We start from the raw sequence: 15185 nt of genomic DNA, 5'->3' as shown, positions 1-15185 counted from the left end.
CAAGCACGAAGGTGTTGCAGAGCTCGATGTCTCCACTCCACATGCAAGGGAGGCTAGGGCACATTGGCAGTTGAAGGTGGGGTGCAAGATCAGGCATGGCCACCATGCACAGGGCACGCGTTGTCTGTTGGAGCAATTCCCCGAGCACGTGGCGGGCGACGGTGTGGCCACTGCGGGACGCCATTTTGGGTTGGCTACGGGCCAAAATGGACCTTGGACCCCCAAAACAAAGTTGAAGCCCATGAATTGCTCTACAACTTTCATTAAGGGCATCTGGCCATCAGAGCTCTCCATTAGCGGTTACTTAAGCCCCAAGTTGATAGTGTCAATGCATTAACAGCGATCAGTAAACATCTAAATTGATGGTCAAAACAAAGTCAAATTGGTGCCATCTTTTTGCATGCTCTTCCCCAAAACATATAGTCTGACTGCATCTATAGGTTTATAGAACAGCCTATAAAACACCACTCAGGATGTCACCATACCAACTTGTCCATGGGAAAACCTATCATCTACCTATTGAACTAGAATTCAAGGCTCATTGGGCCATCAAGCGATGGAACATGGACTTTGAAGCTACCGGAACCAAGAGGAAGATGCAACTCTAAACTTGATGAATGGCGTGAAAAAGTATATCACAATGCCAAGATTTACAAGAAGAGAACCAAAAGATGGCACAATAAGAGGATTAAAAAGGAGTTTGTCCCTAGAGATAAGGTATTATTTTTTAATTCTAGGATGAAATTATTCGGGCACGAAAAACTTTGGAGCAAATGGGAAGGACCATTCAAGGTTATAAGCACCTCACGCATGCAGCGGTAACACTTCAAAATGATGAAGGTACGTTATTCAAGGTAAATGGCCACCGTCTCAAGATTTTTCTAGAACCTAAAAAACCACCTGAGGATTTGGATGAGGTAGATTTTCTTATTTTACCATAGATTTACACCTCTGCCATCCTCTTTATGTTTTGTAATGCATAAATATACTTTTTAGGATTAGATAGGGATTACAAACTATTGATGCAAAAGTGGATCTACAAACACAAAGGGCTAATACCCGAATCGATATCCAAAGCGTGCCAGTTGATTTGACCTGTTAATCGACAAGGATGAAGATACGAGCACTTTGGTCCTGACAACAGCGATACGCCCGGAAGTCACAGCCAAGAGGTACTCACATAGAACTCGAGAATCGCTGAAGGTCGCACTGAAGCTATGCAACTCGCCGAATCAATGAGAACTCGTAAAAAGGAAAATATGCAAATTGATGAAGTCGCCGAAAAGTAAGTAGATGCAAATAGGAGTAAAAATTGGTTTTGATATTGATTGATTCTTTATTACATTGCCCCTCAATCTATATTTATACCCTGATCTAAAGAGACATAACCAAATACAACTAGGACACCAAGTCCATATCTAAGGAAACACGTGACTCTTACATGAATCATACTCTAACAAATATAGAAAAGGAAATCAACTCCTATCTATTTCCCTGTCCGCCTCAATTACGATGGAAATCTCACCGACCTCCTTTCCATCGGCATACTTCCTGTTTCATCGGCAGTAGTCTTCAAGCCTTCCTTCATCGGCATCGACAATAACATCTCCAACCTTATCGGCAATGCCCAAGTCTAAATCAACCTTTCCATCGATCACCACCATTCATCGGCAACCATCTTTACAAGCTGATTTTCATCGGCTGTCAGCGTATACAGTAACTTTCCTCCTACCAATTAGCCCACTCTGATCATTTTGACATGTGCAAAAAATGGTGTCAACACATGCCCCCCAATTTCGGAGTATAAAACTATTAATGCTCCGAAATTTACTCTAGATAACGTTTGCCTTCGCCCAATTACCGTAACTCATCCTTCAAGCCAAAACTTGATCTGTTATCAAATCTAATCAAATCTAATCCTGATTCACGCACCTCAGTAAATATCGCACAATTGCCAACCACTCTTGCCCTGATTATGGTTAAGATACCGAAACAATAATCCATCGGCAAGATCCTAACATAATAATGCCGCCATTTTCAGAATTAAAATATCCTGTACCGAGATCTCTTCCAAGTCATGATTACTTGCCATCAAATCATCTGTACAATCCCTTGATTATCGTGCGAACAGTTACCATATCCATCTGAACCACCTCGACCTACATGCGCGTGGCATAGAGATAAGTCTAGAATACCCCTACTCCAAGCGGCTTATAAATAGATTTCTCCAGAATGCTCGTCTTCTACCTTCAGACTCTAATCTTTGACATTCTCTCTTTCTAGCGGCGACTCCAATGAACAACTGCATGACCTCAACCAACAAGAACTTTTCTCCAGCATCAACCTTGAGTCTCCGGCTCGTGCCCCCATCTACCTCAAGATAATGGCAATCAACTTCGACGTCCCTGCAGTTCGTTCTACTTCCGTTACCTTTTACCTCGATTCCTCTGGTCTTTGTGAGTTCATACAATTGGTAATTTTTTCTCTTTTCTTTTGTTCTTTGGATCCTCTAAACTTAGGAACTGCGCAACAAATTAGTTATTCCAACCGATCAGCCACATGTCCAATGCCTAGGACCAATGGGCAACCCAGATCCAACTGATCTGATTAATGCAGAGGTTAATAGAATCCCTTTTAGAGCCCAAAAATTCTCTCTGAATTTATGGAAAGATACATTCCAATCTTGGCCCAAAACCACCAAAGGGTGGAAAGATTGGTACTTGAGGGTCAATAGGTCGATGCAAGTACACTGGGCAGAACAGAAGCTAGACCAATGCATTAGGCTATCTATTGCCAATATGCAAAAGAACGAGTCAATGATGATTGCAGCTGCTTACTTCTGGTCAGACACAACAAACACTTTTATGTTTGGACATGGCCCAGCTACTCCCACACTTGCCGATGTCTACATGCTCACTAGCTTGGACATTTCAACTGCCGATGAAGGCTCCATCTATGGCAGAAAATCTGAATATAGGGTGAATACCCGCAACATCAGTGGTTGGACGGGATACATTCAAGAATGCCAGAGAACTGGGACAGTTAACCAGAGGGAACATGCCACATTCTTGAATATGTGGCTAGAAAAATTTATCTTCTGTGGTCGATCAGTAGGACCAACCAACGCCTTCCTCCCCACGGCTGAACTCTTGGCTAATGGTGTAAGGTTCCCTCTTGGCCGATACCTTCTGAGCTCCACTTATCATCTTCTTCATCAAGTGTCTCAGAAACTTTTGCTTGGTGAACCCATCGGCAACTTAGGAGGCCCGTGGTGGTTTATCAATATGTGGCTGAATGCCCATATGCACAAACATTTGCAATAGGACTTGTTTGCCCAACAATTCCCACGAGAAATTGCTGAAGACCACATGCTTGGGGATGAGGAATCGGCAACACGCTCACCCCTCAATTTTGGTGAAGCCATAATTGTCCTCCCTGGAATAGAGGCCAATGAAGACCAGATCGGCAGATTTTTCCAAAGCTTCTACAATGGTCTTTCTCATGATCATAGGGCCTAGGTACCTTATATTGACAAAGAAAACAGATTCCCCCTTCTTTTCAACTTTGCCGATGACACTCTGAATCAGGATAATGAACTCATGATGGCCATCATTACTCCCAGGGCAATCCCAGTAAACACATTCGGTAGCGGGAAAAACACCAATATCACGTATGAATTTTACAACCCATCGGCAGTATCCCGTTAATTGGCTTTTGGGCAACTGCCAATCAAACTTTGTTTTGCCGATGTGATCAAACCCAGAGAAATAATCACCTGCGGAACAGATTGGAGCAGGGTAGTGCGACTCTCCCCCGATGCCGATACTACAAATGTCGATATATCCATCTGGACGCCAGTATCTTTCATCACCAAATCATATAAGCAATGGTGACGAGAGTGGAGGGAACAACTATTTGCAACATCTGCTCACACATATCGGCACATGATCGACCCTGAATACGCCATTCCCGATGACGCAGTAAGTTTCTTTTAACTCCCTTCTGCTTTTTCCTTTCATATATCGGTAACTAACTTTCTCGTGATAGGTTAACAACCCAGCACCATCTATGAGCAAAAGTGGAAAACCCTTTGATCTTCGGCCTATTTCCCCGATATCACCGATCGGCTACAACGCCCCCACCTTAGCTGCTTTGACTCACCAGAAGACCTATGCCAAGACCATCACCTCCAAGTACAAATTGGCTACAGCTAGGGCCACTCCATTGGCTGCTGCTACAACCCTGATCAAGGCATTCAAGGTAACAACCCTGTTTATTTCTACTCATGCTGATCACAAACTGTATTAACATTAATCATCAGGGTGTAAGAGCCGCTGCTGGATCATCATCGGCAATTCCTCCGACATCAAGCACCACTACTTCTGACAAACCTTCAGAGGTATTCCTTTGATTTTACATTTTATCTGTTAAATATCATACCTTACACTTGTTTTGCAGCAACAAATGGGTACATCGGCAAGCGTACCAGATGTCCAAGCTCCACAACCAACAAGTGCCGATGCCCCCCAGCCAACAATTGCTGAGGCCCAAGTAAAGCGCAAGGCCTTAACAGATGCTGAGGCACAGCCAAAACAACAGAAGTCCATGCCGATCCCCATATCTGCCCCAATGTCTGCAATCCGGCCAGAATCAGTCGATGCAACTGAGCAAGCAGTTAATCCTCCTATACAGGACATACCATTGGTCATCATACCCCAAGAGCCAACCACCGATGAGGCCACAGAGGATATCCCATCGGCAAGCTCAGCCGATCCTCCACACGGCATACTCCAGGCTGCTTCCTCCAGCCAAGTACAGGAAATTGCCTTGAAACAGGTAAGCCGATTGACCTAGTCGATTTATAATGTTCATACTTATCCTTAACTGACCTCTTTTTCTTTTTCTCAGGAACAAGACTCCCCAAATAGCCTATTTTCCTTTGCCATTGACGTTTCTGACGATGATGGAGAGGAAACAAGTTCTTCCCTTGCACTGGGAACAATATTGGCAGAAATTAAGTCCAAGTTGGAAGCTCTCCTGAACTTGTTACAGCAGGATACTACCCAACTGGTAGATGACTCGGACCCCACAAAGGCAATTTTCAAAATAATCCATGGCCAGGTCCCTGCCGATGTTGAAGAAGTACTCTTCCCAGTAGCCCATTTAGAAAGCCGCCAACTGCAATATCAATGGGCTGCTCAACGCATTGCCGATAGAGCAGCTCAGGCTCAACTCAAAGAAGAGATGCTACAATTGAAACAGATTGTTGATGAGAAGCACAAGGGCATCAGCAACTTGCAAACTTCGGGCGCTGAACTTAAGCAGAAAATCTTAGATTTATCGATAAAGAGGATGGCTCTATTGGCTGAATTGAAAGAAGTCAAGACAGCCTTAACTCATGCCCAACAAGAAGAAAGCCAGCTACCCAATGCCATCAAGGCCCTTCAGCAAGAAAGAGACATCCAGGCTTGCAAAGCCTTGGCCATGAAGAAAAAACTCAAGCCTGTGGAGGGTGCTGCCGATGAAGACATCAAAGAAATGAAGGAAGCCGACCAGATTCGCCTGTGTGCGATATTGGCTATCCAATCCTTGTTAAACTTGTAAATCTTGTCTATTGCATCGGCACTTTATGAGACATTGACATCCTTGTATAATTCTAGCCGATAGGACTGTTATCGGCACTTATATTTTTATGCATCCATCCAGATACTAGGGTAATATTTCTTTAAATGTTTTCCATTTAATGCTCTAGGAAACACAACCCCTTCAAGGGTTTCTAGAATATATGCGTTACCAGGAACAGACTGATTTATCCGATATGAACCTTCCCAATTAGAAGACCACTTTCCAAACTTTGAACTTTTAGTTCCAATTGGTAAAATCAATTTCCAGACCAGATCTCCATCGACAAACTCCTTTACCTTCACCTTCTTGTCATACCATCTGGCTACTCCTTTCTTATTTTCTTCGATGCTAACTAAAGCCCTTAACCGATGACCCGCCACATCTTCTAACTCATCCTTCATAAGAGTATCATAATCATCGGCTGTCAGCTGATTTTGAGAACGTATTCGCCTAGAGCCAATTTTAATTTCCCAAGGTAATACTGCATCGTGTCCATATACTAACTGATAAGGCGTTACTTTGGTTGCACCATGACATGACATCCGATATGACCACAAGGCTTCATTTAATACTGTATGCCACCTCTTAGGATTTTCTTTAATTTTGTGCTTAATGAGTTTGATGATCCCTTTGTTAGAAGCCTCAGCCTGACCATTAGCTTGAGCATAATATGGAGAAGAATTTAAAACTTTAATTCCCATACCTACAGCAAACTCATCAAATTCTCCCAATGTAAACATAGTATCCTGATCGGTAGTGATAGTTTCAGGAATACCAAATCGGTAAACAATATGCTTTTTCACAAAATTGATCATATTAGCCGATGTCACCTTTTTTAAAGGAATTGCCTCAACCCATTTTGTGAAATAATTGGTAGCAACTAGAATAAATTTATGTCCTTTGCTCGATGGCGGATAAATCTGACCGATGAGATCGATAGCCCATCCCCGGAACGGCCAAGGTTTAATTATAGGGTTCATAGCCAATGCAGGCACTCTTTGAACATTACCAAACTTTTGACACCCCTGACATCCTTTAAAATACTTAAAACAATCTTCAAGAATAGTCAGCCAATAGTATCCATTCCTTCTGATCATCTACTTCATCTTGAAAGCCGATTGATGCGCTCCACACACTCCTTCATGAATTTCACCCATCAAGCTTTTCGATTCATCACTGCTAACACATCTGAGTAAAACTCCATCTATAGTTCGATAATATAATTCATCATCGAGGAGCACATACTTGGTAGCTTGGAACCTTATACGTCTTTCAACCTTTTTATATGGATCCTTTAAATAATCGACAATCTCCTTTCTCCAGTCATCGGTATCGACCGCTGATGTTAGCACTTCCTGAATAGGCTGATACCTTGAAGCATGCTGAGCTAGTCGATTAGCCTCTTCATTATGCAGTCGAGAAATATGTTCAAGACGCAAATCTCTAAACCCTTTCAACAATTGCAAACATCTTTCATAATACAAAATTAAAACTTCACTTTGGCATTCATAAATCCTAGCTAATTGATTTATAACTAGCATAGAATCACCAAAGATTTCAACAGCATTGGCATGTATCTCCTTCAGCAATTCTAACCCTTTTATCAAGGCTTGGTATTCAGCCTGATTGTTTGTCGATGTAGCAACAATCGGCAATAAAAACTCATACTTCCTTCCTTGAGGTGAAATCAACACAATGCCGATACCTGCTCCTTCACCACATGTGGACCCATCGAAGAAAAGTATCCAAGGAGCAACCTCCAGAGAGTCCACTGTATTACAATGCTGAGTGACAAAATCAGCCATAACCTGCCCCTTAACTGCCTTAGTCGATTCATAACATAGTTCAAATTCTGATAATGCTAAAATCCACTTGCCGATTCTACCACTTAATATCGGCATCGACAGCATATACTTGACTACGTTGTCTTTGCATATGACCGTACATTTGGCAGATAACAAATAATGTCTTAATTTGACACAAGAAAAGTATAAACACAGACATAATTTTTCGATGGCCAAATACCTTGTCTCAGCATCCACTAATCTTCTGCTCAAATAATAAATAACATGTTCTTTCCCTTCAAATTCTTGAATAAGAGCTGAACCGATAACGGTATCATCAGTTGACAAATACAATCTGAAAGGTTTCCTGTGTTGAGGTGGAACTAGCACTAGAGGATTTGTTAAATATTTCTTAATTTCATCTAGGGCTAACTGTTGCTCAGCTCCCCATACAAATTCTTGATCGGCTTTCAACTTAAGTAATGGACTGAAAGCCTTGATCTTACCCGACAGATTAGATATGAATCTTCTAATGAAATTAATCTTACCGATCAAAGATTGCAATTCGGTTTTATTGGCAAGAGCAACCACCTTGTTAATTGCATCAATAGACTTCCTACTAATTTTGATGCCCCGCTGATGCACCATAAAACCCAAGAATTGACCTGCCAATACACCAAATGCACATTTATTAGTCTTCAATCCATGCTTCCTTGTGCACTCCAGTATCTTTCGTAGATCGGCTAGATGTTTTGTGATATCTCCAGACTTAATCACTACATCATCAATGTAGATCTCCACTAATGTGCCGATGTATTCATGAAAAATAAAGTTCATAGCTCTTTGATAAGTAGCGCTGGCATTTTTCAAACCAAATGTCATGACTATCCACTCAAACAACCCTACATGACCTGGACATCTGAAAGCAGTCTTGGGACTATCTTCTTCAGCCATGAATATTTGATTGTAACCTACACTACCATCCATGAAGCTGATAATTTGATGTCTGGCTGCAGCATCAATCAACAAATCAGCAATCGGCATTAGATAGCCATCCATCGGTGTGGCTTTGTTAAGATTCCTGAAATCAATACAAACACGAAGTTTTCCATTTTTCTTATAAACAGGAACCACATTAGAGATCCACTCTGCATATCGACACTGCCGAATAAACTTCGCCTCAATTAATTTAGTTATTTCAGCCTTAATGTCAGGAAGTATATTAGGGTTGCATCGGCGCGCTGGCTGCTGATGTGGCCGAAATCCAGATTTGATAGGTAACCGATGTTCAACTATTGATCGGTCTAATCTAGGTATCTCAGTATAATCCCAAGCAAAACAATCTTTATACTCTTTCAACAAATCAGTTATTTGCTACTTACACTTGGAATCTAACTTAGCACTAATAAAAGTAGGTCTTGGCCTATCGCCATCACCAATATCTACTTCTACTAAATCATCTGCCGATGTGAACCCTTGACCTAATTTTCCATCATCGGCAAACCTATCCATTAAAACTCTTCTTTGGAACCGACTACTTGGATCGGTGGAATTTCATAATCAGCCACTCTAAGGAATTCTTTTTCCCAAACTTCTCCTGATATGCATTTAGTTTGCTCATAAGTATCTGATTCTACTGATGCGATGATATAAGAAGAATCACCAGGGACAAACTCAATCTTATCCCCAATCCACTGTACGAGGCATTGATGCATTGTAGAAGGAACACAACAATTAGCATGAATCCAATCCCTCCCTAGAAGCAGATTATATGCACCCTTGCCATTAATAACAAAGAATATCGTCGGCAAGGTTTTGCTGCCGATAGTCAATTCGACGCATACTGCCCCTTTAGCCGGTGACACATTGCCTTCAAAATCCTTCAGCATCATATCGGTTTTGGCCAAGTCTTGATCTCCCTTACCAAGTTTCCGATACATCACATAAGGCATAATATTAATCGCAGCCCCTCCGTCGATAAGTATCTTAGATACAGGCTGCCCATCAACTCTGCCTTTCACAAACAAAGCCTTAAGATGCTGTCTCTCGTCATCAGTAGGTTTCTCAAAAATAGCCATCATTGGATCTAGTGTCAACTAAGCTACTTGATTAGAGAGAACAACTTCTTCCTCATTATCAGATAGTGCCAAAAACTCCATCGGCAACATGAATACCATATTAACATCTGCCGATGGACCCTTATTTTTGTGTTTTACCTGCCACTGCTGATGACCGGACTTCTCATTGGAGGAATTTTCCTCTCGGTATAAATCCTCCTGATGCTCACATTGCATCCTTCTTTTCTGTGTCTTTGTCAAACCTTCTGGGCACCATCGAGGAAACTTGGTCTTCCAAACTGGCTGATAACAGGTCCCAGTTGATTCTACATGGCGTATATTAGGGTCCCTGTAGAATATTTCTTCATCGGGAACTCTTACGTTTGCCATCTCCTCAAGCTCCTCTTGATTCCTTGGAAAATATCCAGCGCGTTTACCAAGCCTTTCATGTACACTAAGTCTGCCCCCTAGCCGATCATGCACTGATGATGTGCCTCTGATCGGCTCATTGATAAATAAACCCTGATTGCCAGGTTGAAACCTCCTTTCTGACCGATTGACCCCATAATAACCATTGCACTCAGGGCAATTTTCAACAGTTGGCAATTTAATACCTTCTTCCCAGCAATGGATGAAAAATGGGCACCTTCAATGATTTTTATGCCGATACCATTCTTCCCGACGTCTCTCTTCTTGCTGTTGTCGATATCGGTCCTTATGCTGACGCCAACCCTCCTGCTGCCTTCGATGGGTAATCACAATGCCAGGTCGAGGAGGGTCTTTGGAACTACTGCTTTCTCCCAACAAACCCTTACTTTTTGCATCATCGGTAGTTATCCGATGTTGGGGATCCACTGATGCATTTTTCTCAGCAGCCTCTGACATCAATACCTTGGTCTTCCCTTTGGCCTCCAACATATTTGCTGGAAAAGGGTGTTGATCAATTTTCATCGGCTTCTGGGCCTTGGAAGTACCAAACTTAATTCTCCTAGATTCAATAGCCGATTGTAACTGTTGCCTGAACACCTTGCACTCATTTGTACTGTGTGAAGTTGCATTGTGCCATTTGCAGTACAAGATCTTCTTCAACTCTTCTGCCGATGGGATCACATGATTAGGTGACAGCTTAATTTGGCCCTCTTGAAGCAGAAGATCGAATATCTTGTCGGCCTTGGTGATATCAAAGGTAAACTTTTCTAGTTCTTTCTGACCAAAGGGACAAGATATTGGCTTTTTATTCTTAACCCACTCAGCTAAGCCAATAACTGGTTCTTCATCAGAATCAGAATCTCCTACTTCTTCAACAAATGATACTTTTTTACTCCAATTCTTTTTAGGTTCAAAAACCCTAGTATCTTGATCAGAGATCCTTTGCACAAGATGACTGAGGCTTTCAAACTCCTGAGAAGCATATATGTCTTTAAGATGTGGCAATAACCCTTGGAAAGCCAGATCAGCAAGCTACTGATCATCCAGCACCAGACTATAGCACTTATTTTTTACATCTCGTAGCCTTTGCATAAAGCTTTCTACCGATTCATCATTACGCTGTCTCAATTTTACTAAATCGGTAAGCTTCTTTTCATGGATTCCAGCAAAGAAATACTTATGAAATTGTTTTTCTAGATCAACCCAAGTAATAATAGAATTTGGTGGTAATGAAATGAACCATGTAAATGCCGATCCAGACAAAGATGATGAAAATAATCGAACTCTTAATTCATCTCTGCTAGCTGCCTCTCCACATTGAATAATGAAGCGATTGACATGTTCCATTGTTGATGTATCATCTTGCCCAGAGAATTTAGTGAAATCTGGTACCTTGTACCGATTTGGGAGAGGAATTAAATCATATGCAGGAGGGTATGGAGTCCGATAAGAATAAGTATTGACCTTGGGCTTTATCCCAAACTGATCCTTCATAATTTCTGCTATCTTATCAGCCCAAAAAGCATCAGCCTCCTGCTGACGAACTGGCTAAATTTCTATAGGAGGTGCCTGCTGATATCCCTCCACATATCTTTGTGGCCCACGATCTCTAGCAATCGGCATATTTGTCATTACTTGTGGTCCATTAACCTGTTGGAAAGGATTCATCGGCTGAGCTACTGATGCTTGATTCTGGAAACCAGCTTGCATATGACCTTGTTGAATCCCTGCAACCTGCTGATTTTGCTGAACTATATGTTGAATAGGTAATTGTCCTGACCAACCATTATTAGAACTCATCGGTACAAAACTTACCGATGGCTAGTAATTTGCTGACATTGTTGGATAATTATAACCAGCTTGAGGCATGAACTGAACCCCAGTTTGACTCATAGCAGGGGCTTTCTGCTGCATCGGTAGTAAGCTTGCCGATGGACTTGAATTGGGTGTTTGAACCAAAGGCATCTGGAAACCTCCTGGAGTTGGTTGCACAGTAGTTGCTGTGGCATATTGAGGCACTTGAGCCATCGGCGAAACAGCCGATGGTATAGGAGCTTTTCCTACTGCATCAAACACTTGAGGTAACCCAAGATTGAAAGCAGATGACTCTGGAGGCATACCATATCCCCACCAATTAGCAGGAATCTGGCTATTCTGAGACACAGGGCCTGACATAGCTAATGCCGATAGATCTGTATTAAGCTGAACTTGTCCTCCTGGTAGTACCAGATCTGATCGTATCGGTGTAGATTGAATATTAGGTAAGCCTGCCGATACTGGAGGAGAAGTAACTTCTGTACCCACAATGGCTGAGGGAGCCGATGGAGTTTTGACAGATGTCGGCTCTGGTTGGTGATAGGCAGGCCTAACGTAATGTGGTGACACTTGTCCTTCTTTAAGAGTTCGAACCACATCATTATGAACAGTATTGGACAGCACATTAGAATGATTAATCAAAGCATGATTTACTACAGAATTAACCATCTCTTGAAGTTTACCAGGATTGGAGTCAAAGGTAACCTACCGAGGCAACAACAAATCTTGCTTCTGGATGACTTGTCCACTCTTGTTCAGGCTAAACGATTTCAGACAAAGCTGCCTGTATTCTTCTACAGCCTTTTCCATAGCCTGCCTCTGCTCTTCCTTAAGATCTTCTTCTGATACTGCGATAATGTTCCCTGAATCGATCTCGGAATTGAACATATTGATTGAATTGATTGGTCCCACCGGGCGTGCCAAAAGATGTGTTGATGCAAAAGTGGATCTGCAAACACAAAGGGCTAATACTCGAATCGATATCCAAAGCGTGCTAGTCGATTTGACCTGTTAATCAACAAGGATGAAGATACGAGCACTTTGGTCCTGACAACAGCGATACGCCCAGAAGTCACGGCCAAGAGGTACTCACACGGAACTCGAGAATCGCCGAAGGTTGCACTGAAGCTATGCAACTCGCCGAATCAATGAGAACTCGTAAAAAGGAAAATATGCAAATTGACGAAGTCGCCAAAAAGTAAGTAGATCCAAATAGGAGTAAAAATTGGTTTTGATATTTATTGATTCTTTATTACATTGCCCCTCAATCTATATTTATACCCTGATCTAAAGAGACATAACCAAATACAACTAGGACACCAAGTCCATATCTAAGGAAACACGTGACTCTTACATGAATCATACTCTAACAAATATAGAAAAGGAAATCAACTCCTATCTATTTCCCTGTCCGCCTCAATTACGATGGAAATCTCACCGACCTCCTTTTCATTGGCATACTTCCTGTTTCATCGGCAGTAGTCTTCAAGCCTTCCTTCATTGGCATCGACAATAACATCTCCAACCTTATCGGCAACGCCCGAGTCTAAATCAACCTTTACATCGATCACCACCATTCATCGGCAACCATCTTTACAAGCTAATTTTCATCGGCTGTCAGCGTATACAGTAACTTTCCTCCTGCCAATTAGCCCACTCTGATCATTTTGACACGTGCAAAAAACGGTGTCAACACAAACCACCGCGAGAAAAACTCCCACAAGAAGATAATGTATGGGGCCAGCTGGCCCCACCTAGAGGTTGTTCGGCCCACCTATCAGTCCTCTCACACCCGGTCAAATCTCTCATGTCTTCTAGATCCTTCCTCTCCACAATCCCGTAGTTTTTCGACGCTTTCGGTTTTTCCTCGTTATGAGACATCTAAAGCCTCATGTCTCCAATAGCAGCAAAGCTCTCCTCCTCTCTACTGCAAGTTGTTCCCCCTATATAAGCGACCCCTGCCTGCCTCTATAGCCATCCTATCAAAGCCTCATCTCTCCAATAGCAGCAAAGCTCTCCTCCTCTCTAGTCCCCATGGCCAACAAGCAGATCGTCCCCTATGATTTTGATCTAAACAAGAAGCCCAACACAATTGCGCTCAGCGTTGTTCCTCCAGAGATCATCCCCATTCGCTCAAGCTAGTCTTACTTCACCCAAGTTGTCCATCATCGGGTGATCGCTCCACCACCGCCACACCCACTTCTTGAAGGCAAGCCACGCCAACAAGAGCCTCGTCTAGACATCTAGAAGCTGATCAAGGTGACGAAGGAGATCAACCTCCTTCCTCCAAAGGGACATGAGGTGCTGACTAGAGTCAAGACCAATAAGTTTGGAGATGTTACATGTGCAAAATATCAGTTGGTCACCCCTCGTATAACCATCAATGGAGTCCGGGCTATGCTAGATCAGATCAAGGTTGTTCCCCTAAAGGAGAAGAAGAGGAAGGCACCATCAACTCTCCTAGAGAATAAGGAGAAACACCCTTGGATGACCATTGCCCTATTAGAGAAGAAGATTGAAGATCTAAGCAATGTTGTCTATACCTTAGAACAGAGGATCGACAAAGAACACATTTTCGCAAAAGCCTGCAACAAGATTTAAATGCTTTGAATCATTTTATTGCCAAGACTAGGAAGTAAAAGAGAGATAGGTTTTTTATAAGGCACGAGTGGTTAGGTCGATAGGTTTTTGATAAGGCATGAGTTGTTAGGTCAAGTGTTTAAAGATATTATGTTTAGGTTACTTGCTTAACTCTGATTGTTAGATAGTTGAAGTTTGTGTTTAGGTTGGTTTGTGTAATAAAGTGCCTTATGGTATTAATGGAGTCTTATTATTATTATTTGCTCTATATTTCTTTTTTATATGTGTTTTGTCTCCGCATGTTCTGCATAAAGGTATACAGGAAAACGAGTGTGAGGGAAGCACACCGCGACAAACAGACGTAATTTAATCATGAAAATCACAAAATTTGAGAAGTAATGGACCAAGGACCATGTGCAACAAAGTGATCCTCGAGCAGCTCCTGAAGAAGGCTGCCCGGCCCCTCTTTGGGCCGACTGGCCCATCACGGTGTCACCTCACCCCAAGCTTTGTCCACGATTAGGTTTGAGCCCAATACACTCTATTTTCATATGTTATGCTTTCCGTTTCGAACCGAATTGAAAATCCCTTGATTAAACAACTTTAAAACATGAGGAAAGATTATTTCAGTCATGACTAAAGGATAGAGTCACATAATACTTTTCCTAGAAGTCTTTCTACTATTGAGAACTTATTTTTTTAGGGATCCCATGTTACTTAAGTTGTTGAGGAATGAGATATAGTAGAATAATGAGAACTTGATTCTTGATGTCTCGTTATTGGAGAATTTTATTTCAAAAAGTAAAAAGAATAGCTACACTTCTCCTTTGTGGTAAGCAACATCCCACTAGAGCCATATATAGACTAGAGAAACCTTCTACATATACTACTTGTC

Source organism: Miscanthus floridulus, chromosome 2 (genome assembly GCF_019320115.1).
Source record: "Miscanthus floridulus cultivar M001 chromosome 2, ASM1932011v1, whole genome shotgun sequence".
Lineage (NCBI taxonomy): Eukaryota > Viridiplantae > Streptophyta > Magnoliopsida > Poales > Poaceae > Miscanthus > Miscanthus floridulus.
The sequence above is the reverse complement of the archived record's forward strand: the minus strand, read 5'-3'. Positions refer to the sequence as shown.